The sequence below is a fragment of the Callorhinus ursinus genome, unplaced genomic scaffold, assembly GCF_003265705.2.
Source record: "Callorhinus ursinus isolate GAN/ISIS: 27379988/994484 unplaced genomic scaffold, GSC_fseal_2.0 scaffold42, whole genome shotgun sequence".
Classification (NCBI taxonomy): Eukaryota; Metazoa; Chordata; class Mammalia; order Carnivora; family Otariidae; genus Callorhinus; species Callorhinus ursinus.
The window spans coordinates 6,276,351-6,287,248 of NW_027397104.1; the positions used below are offsets into that span (position 1 = coordinate 6,276,351).

Here is a 10,898-nt window from a genome sequence, read left to right on the forward strand (position 1 = left end):
GTTAAACTCATTGGTTAAATTTACCTAAGTTTTATTTTTGATGGTACAAATGGATTGTTTTATTTTTTTAAAATATATTTATTTATTTGAGAGAGCGAGCACGAGTTGGGGAGAGGGGCAGAGGGAGAGGGAGTATCAGACACCCCACTGAGTGGGGAGCCCAGTGCAGGGCTCCATCCCCGGACCTTGGGATCATGACTTGAGCTGAAGGTAGACGCTTAATGGACTGAGCCACCCAGGCGCCTGGGATTGTTTTATTTCTTTATCAGATAATCCATTGCTAGTAAAAGGAAATGCTACATAAATCACTTTGTAGTTGTTGTGAAAGAGAGAAATCTAATTGGTGACTATCTTGTATTCGTCCAATCCAATCATTATTCACCAATTTTAATGTAAAAATTGCTTTGAATTTTGAATGCTTATTTCTAGTTGGCATTTATAAGTATTTTGTGTGTAAATTAAATACAAGAAGGCAAATTAATAACTTCCATTCAGAAGAACAATACTGGACTAGAAGTATTTTCAGAGTTGATTTTGAGGAATTAACATCAGAAGTATTAGCAGTCCAAAGGTAAAGCCAAATAGATACCCTTTCTTTTCTTTCTTCTTGCCCCCCTTCTTTTTATCTTTCCTCATCTTTTTACCATACTCCATTTTAAATAACATCTGAAGTATCATGCTTACTGATTTAGGTTTCAAATTTTGTGCTTAACTTCCTTTCAGCAACAAACACAGGAAGATGGGGTCATTCATGTTAATATTAGAAAGAACATAACTGGCCTTTCTTTTTCTGCCATCTTGTAGTCTCTGGAGGCCTGCTGGGAGCAGGACTCCTATGATGCCAAATCATGTCTGGAAGGCTGTGGTCCAAGGCCATTTTTGCTGGCTATAAGCGAGGTCTCCGGAACCAGAGGGAGCACACAGCTCTTCTTAAAATCGAAGGTGTTTATGCTCAAGATGAAACGGAATTCTATTTAGGCAAGAGATGTGCTTATGTGTACAAAGCAAAGAACACCACAGTGACTCCTGGTGGCAAACCAAACAAAACCAGAGTAATCTGGGGAAAAGTAACTCGTGCTCATGGGAACAGTGGCATGGTTCCTGCCAAATTCCGAAGCAACCATCCTGCTAAAGCCATTGGCCACAGAATCTGTGTGATGCTGTACCCCTCAAGGATTTAAATTTAATGAAATTAAGTAAAGGTGTAGATTTGAAAAAAAAAAAAGAGAGAGAGAAAGAATATAACTCATGATTTTAAGTGAAAAACCAAGATAACTGTGACATTAGTCTCCAAAATCATTTTCTTTTGTGGAAGAAAATTTCATCATGAAGATGAAACTGAGGAATATCACCAACAGCTTCCTGAATAACATGTTATGGCTAATACACTAATGAGCTTTGTGTGGATGCACGTTAAAGTGCTCTTGGATAAAGACTACATTTTAAATATTAAACTGCAATTTAGGAAACATGGCCTTTCAGCAGGCCAAGTATATGTTATTCTAACTTGAAAAAGTATAGATCACATGAGTAGCTAATCCAAAATGAACCATATATTTCAACATTTCCTATAAATAGACTGTATCTAAACTAAATGTATGGTAAGAGCAGAGAGGTGCATTCTATTACAAGGCCCAGAGTGCTTAGACTTTTGTACAAATTAAGTTATAGCCATTATGGAGTCTACTTTCAGTGACATGATGGATTGCAATGGTGGCAGTTATAGTTGGCCAGCAGTCTTAAAAATGGGTCAAGGAAGGTATCCCTCTAGTCACTCTACTCTAGCTCTTGTGCTTTTAGAATAATGGAAAGTCTACTGTTACCACACTTCCAAGAGATCGAACAAGAGCTGCCTCCTGTGTCCACTTTGTGTATTTGTCCTTATTTCTCTGAACTATTAAAGTGTGAACAGCTCTAGATCCTCAACCAAAATAAGGGAACTAAGTTTTTGTTTCTACAAGAGTCAATATCCAATCTCAATCTATGTATTTGTTTCAGTCTGGTATTCATTCTATAACCCAGGCTTATGCATACATACTGTGGAAATAAACAAAGACCAACCAAATTTCAGGCCTGGAAAGGGCAACAGTCCAAGATCAGTTGTAGACAAGGGCTTAGTTGAGATCCAGGCATAAATTTCTGAATCTAAAAGCATAAAACAAAGGCACAAGGCAGAATCTCAGCACTGAAAGAATAGAGCACAAGAGACAGAAATGGCAATCATCCATATGGTCTTATGAAGACGTATCAGAACATGATGTATGATTGCAAAGCTAAAATCTAAACTTATGGGAATTGGTAATAGAAAAGAACCAAATGGTAAACATGCCTGAGGCATTTTACTGAGACTACAGGGAGGAATTCTTTTCCTTGGCTCTTGACATTAAATAAGAGAAGAGTGGTGAACACATCATACATATTAATGAAGAGGCTGCACTCAATCTATCAGAAAAAGGAAATCTTCCTATGAGCAAGCTACACAAGAATTTTTAGGGGATAAGGTGCATAGATCACATAGCTACATACAGCCAATGAGGTGAACAACTTTTGACTCTCATTATTTATAAGCCCTGTAATACAACTAATCAACACTGTTTTATTTGATGTACATACTCATATTACTATTCAATAATTTTTGTTGGTGGTGGTTTCGTTCTTTGGTAGGTATTTTTCTCTAAAAGCTACATACTTCCTCTGGAAGAAAAAAACTCAATAATCTCTCTCTCTCTAACACTCTAAAAGGCAAAGAGATATAAAGCTCTGAAGAAGAATCCAAGTACTTTTACTAGCCTTACTGTCTTCTGAGTTTGGAGCATATGTTAGAACTTGGATCAGTTGGCTGAAGAGCAGAGTTAACAATGATGTCTGGAAGCTGGGAGGAAGGATGTAAGGGAGTGGACAAAGAGAACTGTGTCTGTGCATTTTAAGTACAACAAAGATGTTTAAAAAATATGTCCCACTTAATCTAGGAGTTTAACTGCAATCAATCCCATTAAGACAGTTAATTTTTTCAACATTAAACAGAGCTATTCAGAAAAAAAATAGAACTGCTTTACTGGTGATAATCTCGGTCCTTTATCTCTGGGCAACTTTTTCATAAATTCTGAAGGACCATTCTGTTCTATTAGAAGATGTCTGCCCTATAAACAGATAAAATCAATTAATGCTTTCAGTGGTATGTAGTCACAAAAACACCTTTGTATCTATTACTTCTTTTCCCTATCTTGAAAGATGACACTCAAATGTGATTTAAAGTGCTACAGAAGTAAAATTTTCTCTCTCAGTTAAGTCTCTCTTGCTGTGAAAGTCATTTCTCTTTGGTGAAGTGTAGTCAACAAAATGGTCAGCATGACTAGTACCTTGATCGTGCTTGTTCTGACACGGTGCAGGAAGTGTTGTTAACACATGAAAGAGTTAGAATAGAACCACCCAAATGTCCTACTTTAGACAGTGGTTACACTAATGAAAATGATGACATTTTTTAGTGTGAAGGACAGGAATTTACAATCAGAAGGGCTAGGTTTAAATTCTGTTTCTGACACTAGTGATGTTAGTCAAGTTGCTTAAACCCTTTTCCTCACCTGGTAAAATGGCAAGGATAATGTAAACACAACTAGTTTGTTTGTTTTTTTTTCCCCTGCCCAGCTCTTAACTTTATATGGCTTTTACTAAAATTAGACCTTAAAATCCAGAACTACTCCTAGAAAGGGTGATGATGGACTTGAACATTCAAATGAGGCAAATCAAAAGGTACTATCAGCTTGAGCTCAAACACGTCACAGATTTTTTTCATCACACAATTCTTACAAGAGCAAAAGGGAATAAACACCTAATAAATGCCTAATCTGCACCAAGAACTTGGCTGGTGAGAACTTTTTTTTTTGTTAACTTTATTTAACCTTCAAATGAGGGCATTATCAATATCCACTTAACCAAGTAGAAGGAGACTGAGGAACAAAGCATTTAGAAATTTTTCTCAAAGTCCTGTAAGCATTTAAGAAGAGTATGGGAGTGATACAATTTAGTCTCCTGTGGATATTGTAATAGTAGGAACAACTAGTGAGTTTCCATGATCTACTGGAAGGCACTGGCCTAGCCTTGGTGAATTCTACCTCCACATTTTAAGTTTTACATCTCTATATTTCTGCAGTCTCTCATTTTTTCTTTCTATACTTTTGTATATTGTTTGACTTGAATTTTCCTTGTGAAGAACAAAGGTATTAAAGCTATTCCCATCAAGATAACTATAACCAAGTTTAGGATGAAGCATTTAATTTATTTCAGCAGAATAAATCATGTTGCTCAGCCTCTTGCATATGATGGGCATTTAATATATATTTATTGCATAATTGGAGGAATAAACACATTAGGATATTACAAACCTCATCAGTACACTTCATTATTCTTTGCCTATAGTGAAACCAGAATCCAACCCTAGAATTGATCATTTAAGTCTCTGTCTATAATAATAAAAAAACTCTAGAAGACAGAACAATTCTGTACTTCATGTAGGTTACACAGGTTATCAAGTGAAAATAAAGCAACAAACCCACATTTTTATGAAAGGAAGGTTAAAAAAATAATAAATTATCCAGATAATTGTCTTAAAATTATTCTTTCTTTGTAAAAATGCAGACTAAATGTAGGCCTGACTCACTATTCCTATTTTGGCTTATCAGGCTTGATATTTCTAGACATTATTCTTCCTAAGTAATTTTTACCTCCAAAGGCTCCCTATTAGTTACTATTATTTAAGAAATTCTGTTGTGTAATTATAGCATTGCATCAGAGAGAAAATTGACCTGAGTTCACATATTTTTATAGTGAAATAAAATATTAAATTTTTCATTTGTTTTTACAGTTTTTCATTATTGTCTAAGGTTTTCAATAGTTTTTTTTTTTTACTAAATTCTGACCTCAGAGACCAAATATTAGATTATAAATAAAAGATTATCACAAAAAGGTTCTGTTAATATTTGGTTTGGGTAAAGGCTGAGCTACCCAAAGTGTATTTTATGATATTGCAGATTTAAATGTTAATTTATTCATATTAATTCAAATAATGTATTCATATTCAAATTTTATAGAATTACAATTTGAAGCTATACTAAAAGGAAATTCCTCTGCAAATTAAAATGTTTAAATATTAATATTTGTTTACTCAAAAATTGTTTTTGGATGATCAGTAGCATACCATCTCCATCAAAATGGTGAGAGGGAAGAACCCAGCCTCTGTCCTCCCCCAACAAAGCATAATATTTTACCCAGCAAAGTTGTCCTTCGTTAATGAAGGCAAGATAATAAACTTCCTCAGCTTTTGTTTGCTAGGAAGGTATCAGCACTAAACCTGCCTTATAAGAAATGCTGGAAGGAATTCTCCAAGCCAAAATAAATGGATGCTAGTTAGTAATATGAAAATATACAACACACTAGTAGAGGTAAGCGTAAGTCAGATTGAAAATACTCTAATATTGTAATATAGTGGTGTGTTAGCTTTTTTAGTATAAATTTTAAAGGACAGATGTACTAAATATAGCTACAGCTACAATAATTTGTTAAGGGATACATAATATAAAAAGATGAATTGTGACATCAATAACATAAAAGGGTAGAATTTTTATATACAAAGTTAGTTTGTCATCAGTGTAAAATATACCATTATATTGGTGTTTTATATAAGTGTCATAGTAATCACAAAGCAAAACTTCACAATAGATTCACAAAAGATAAAGAGAAGGGAATCAAAACATACCACTACAGAAAAGTATCACAAAGGCAGCCATCAAGAAGGAAAGAAAGTAACAAGGGAACTGCAAAACAGCCAGAAAACAATTAGTATGGTGGCAACAGTAAGTCTTATCAATCAATAATTATTTTAAATGTAAATGGATTGAATTCCCCAACTGAAAGACACAGTGGCTAGGTAGATTAAAACAACAACAACAACAACAACTACATGCTGCCTGTAACAGACTCACTTTAGCTTTTAAAGACACATGTTAGCTCAAAAAGAAGAAATGGAAAAAAGATACACCATGAAAGTGGAAACCAAAAGAAAGCAGAGGTAGCTATACTTGTATCAGAAAAATAGACTTTAAGCCAAGATTAACAGGAGACAAGCAATGTCAGATAGTGATAAGCAGGTCAGTTTATCAAGAAAATACTGAATTTTAAGTGTATATGCACCCAACATAGGAGCACATACATAAATTAAGCAAATACTAACAGACCTGAAGGGAGAAACAGACAACTGTACAATAACACTAAAGGACTTTAATACCCTACTTTTGTCAATGAATATGGCACCGAGAGAGAAAATCAACACCATAATTTTGGACTTGAACCATACTCTAGATCAAATAGACTTAATCAGTAAGTACAGAACATTGCATCCAACATCAACATAATAAACATTCTTTAACATATACACAGGACAATCTGCTGGATAGGTCATATGACAAGGTCATAAAACAGGTCTTCACAAATATACTTAAATCATACCACTTATCTTTTCCAACCACAGTGGCATTAAACTAGAAAGCACTAACAGGAGGGAACCTGGAAAATTCACAAAGATATGGAAATTAACATACTCCTGACAACCAGTGATTCAGACAAGGAATCAAAGGGAAATTTTAAAAATACCTTGAAACAAAAATGGGGACACAACATATCAAAACCTATGAGATGAAGCAAAAGCAGTTCTAAGAGGGACTTCACAGCAATAAATACTTACACGAAGAAAAAAGGAAGATCACAAATGAACAGCTTAACTTTAAACCTCAAGGAACTAGAAAAAGAAAAGTTAAACCTGTAGTTGGTATAAGGAAGAAAATAACAAACATCAGAACAGAAATAAATGAAATAGAGACCAGAAAAACAATAGAAAAGATCAAGAAAGAACGAGCTGGTGTTTTGAAAAGATAAACAGAATCGGCGAACCTTTAGCTGAACTTAAAAAAAAAAAAAAGCAAAGTATTAAAATCATAAATAAAAGAGGAGATATTATAATTGTTACCACAGAAATACAAAAGACCATAACAGACTACTATAATTAAACAATAACAATTAATCCCAACGTATTGAATAATTTTGAAAAAATTAAATTTCTAGAAGCATACAACCTACTAAGACTGAACCATGAAGAAATAATCTTAACACACCAATAAGGAATAAAGAGAATGAATCAATTATCACAAACCTCCCAATACAGAAAAACCCAGGACCAGATGGGTTTTTCACTGGTGACTTCTGCCAAACCTTTAAAGAACAATTAATATCCACCCTTCTCAAACTCTTCCAAAAAACTGGAGATGACAGAACACCTCCAAACTCATTTTTACAAGGCCAAAATTACCCTGACACCAAAGCCAAATAAGGACACTACAAGAAAACTACAAACAAATATCCCTAATGAATATAAATTCAAAAATCAAAAAAAAAAGCTACCAAATTCAACAGCACATTAAAAAAATAATGCACTGTGATCAAGGGGGACATATGCCTGAGATGCAAGGATGTTTCAACATATGCAAGTCAATTAATGCACCACATTGAGAGAATGTAAAGTAAAAGTTATGATTTTATCAAAAGATGACCACAAAAAGGCATTTGACAAAATACAATATCCTTTTATGAAAAAAAAAAAAAACACTCAACACATTGGGTATAGGGGAACATACTCCAACACAATAAAGGCCATACAGGACAAACCCACAGCCAATATTACATTCAACAGTGAAAGGTTAAAACTTTTCCTTTAAGATCTGGAAAAAAAACAAGGGTCCACTATCACCCTATTTAACACAGTACTAGAAGTCTAAGCTCAATCAGGCGAGAAAAAGAAATAGAACGAATACAAATAGAAAGGGGAGAGTAAAATTGTCATTTGCAGATAAGATGATCTTATATATAGAATACCCTCAAGACTCCACAAAAAATGCCAAAATAAGCTAAATTCAGTGAAGTTACAGGATACAAAAATCAACAGAACTTAGTTGCAGTCCTGTACACTAATAACAAAACATCTGAAAAAGAAATAAAACTATCATTTACAACAGCATCAAAAACAATAAAGTACTTAGAAATAAATTCAACCAAGGAGATGAAAGGTCTCTACAATGAAGACAACAAGACTCATGAAACAAATCAAAGAAGACACTGTATGGAAAGATATCCTGTGCTCATGCATGAAAAGACTATTGTTAAAAATGTCCATACTACCCAAATAACTATAGATTCAATGCAATCCTTTTAAAAACTCCAATGGCATTTTTCACAGAAATATGAAAAAAAAAACTAAAATTTGTGTGGAAACACAAAATATCCCAAACCCAAAGCAATCCTAAGAAAGAACAGAGTTAGAGGCATCACATTTATTATTTTCAAGCTATACTACAAATCTACAGTAACCAACACAGTATGGTCCTGGCATAAAAATATACACACAGACCAATGGAACAGAATTGAGAGTCCAAAAATAAACTCAACATATATGGTCAATTAATATTTGACAAGGAAGCCAAGAATTCTCAATGGGGAAAGGACAGTCTGCTCAGTAATGATTGGGAAAAGTGCATAGCCACATGCAGAAGAATGAAATTGGACCCTTGTACAGAAAAATAAATTCAAAATGGATTAAAGGCTTCAACATAGAAACTGAAAGCCTAAAACTCCTAGAAGAAAATATAGGAGAAAATAACCTTGACATTGGTCCTGACCATAATTTTTTTGATACAATATCTAAAGCACAAACAACCAAAGCAAAAAATAAACAGTTAGGGCTACATCAAAATGAAAGGGTTCTACACAGCAAAAAAACCACCAACAAAAGTAAATGGCAACCTATTTAATGGGAGAAAATATTTGCAAATCATACCTAATAAGGAGTTAATATCCAAAATATATAAACAACTCATGTAACTCAATAGCAAAAAACAAAATGAAACAAATGATCCAATTAAAAATAGGCAAAGAACCTAAATAGACATTTTTTCCAAAGACATACAAAAGGCAACAAATATATGAAAATGTGTTCAATATAAATAATCATCAGGGAAAAAAATAAATAAATAAATAATCATCAGGGAAAAGAAAATCAAAACCACGAGATATCACCTCACACCTGTTGGAATGACTATCATGGAAAAGAGAAAAGGTACCTGTTGATAAGAATGTGAAGAAAACAGAACCCTTGTGCCCTGTTGGTGGCAGAGTAAATCAGTTTAGCTATTATGGAAAACAGTACTGAGGTTCCTTGAATTAAAAATAGAACTAGGGCTCCTGGGTGGCTCAGTTATTAAGCGTCTGCCTTCGGCTCATGTCATGATCTCAGGGTCCTGGGATGGAGCCCCGCATTGGGCTCCCTGCTTGGCGGGAAGCCTGCTTCTCCCTCTCCCACTCCCCCTGCTTGTGTTCCTGCTCTCGCTGTGTCTCTCTCTGTCAAATAAACAAATAAAATCTTTAAAAAAAAAATAGAACTACTATACATATGATCTAGCAAGCCTACCTTTTTCTATATATCAAAAGTTAATGGAATCATTGTCTCAAAGAGGTAACTATACTTCTATGTTCATTGCAATAATATTATTCAATAGGGAAGGTATGAATACAGCATAAGTGTCCCCTGATGGATGAACGGAATTTATCCATTCCTTAGGTTATAACCACACCTTCCCTATTTAAATGCCTGGCATCCATACACACACACACACACACACACACACACACACACACACACACAGGAATTATGTAACATGATGAACAGTTAATACTATGTTAGTTAATAGTTAATACTATGATAGTAATCATTTTGCAATATATGTGTATCAAATCAACACATACATCTTAAACTTACACTATATTGTATGTCAATTATATCTCAATTACATTTTTTTTTAAAAGAGAAAACCTTGAACAATAAAATAAATACATAGGATGCCTGGGTGGCTCAGTTGGTTAAGCAACTGCCTTCAGCTCAGGTCATGATCCCAGAGTTCTGGGATCCAGTCCCAATCAGGCTCCCTGCTCAGTGGGGAGCCTGCTTCTCCCTCTGCCTGCAGCTACCCCTGCTCCTGCTCTCTCTCCCTCTCTGAGAAATAAATAAATTTTTAAAAAATAAATAAATACGCATAGCATGCCCTCTGTAATATGGCCTTGAGTTTCTAAAGATGGAAGACTTACTTCCTTTGAGAATCCCATATATATTTGGGCCAACAGAGTAGTAAATAGAACTTTTATTATTTTTCTTTAGTACATAGAACTTTTTAATAACTAATTGAAGTGTGGGCAGTATTTCAAAATACATACAGGGATCTTGGACCTCACTGTTAGTTTGCACATTACATGCATGTGATTTGGGCACAGACTAATAGATGATTTCACTATTACCTTTGTAACTTTCTTAAGTGGACTTAAAGTTAAATCATCAAACTATCAGTAAATTTCCCTTTTTTGCTCCAAAAAGCTAATGCAGAAGAATGGAAACAATTTTTCTCCCCTTGCAAAGACAGCTTAATGTTATAATTTTCTCCAGTGTCTACATTAATGCAGCAATGATAATTACGGATTTAGTTAGTGGGTGGTCATTGCTGTGAAATGAACAAGTCACAGGGGATGAATAAAGCAAGATAGTTTAGAAATCTTTACCACACAAGGTATATTTTATCCATATTTAAAGTTAACTTAAAATAGATTGTGGGTCCTTTTACTATGGTACCTGTCTATAGACAACAACCTAAAGATTTCAAAAACCTTGAAATCTTTAAATTCTGCACATCTGACCCATTTTATCAGACAGGCTAGGAACAAAGGAGAAAGAAGTTTGGAAAGATTTTCTAATTAGCTTACATTTGAAAGTCATGTGTCTTAGGCAACTTTGGGAAAACCTCATCTAGCAT

The 10,898-nt window shown here is 34.3% G+C and overlaps 1 pseudogene; it reads left to right on the forward strand.

The window, feature by feature from the left end:
- Window positions 1-796: 796 nt before the first annotated feature.
- Window positions 797-1,181, forward strand: LOC141370663 (large ribosomal subunit protein eL33 pseudogene; annotated as a pseudogene).
- The last annotated feature ends 9,717 nt before the right edge of the window (window positions 1,182-10,898 follow it).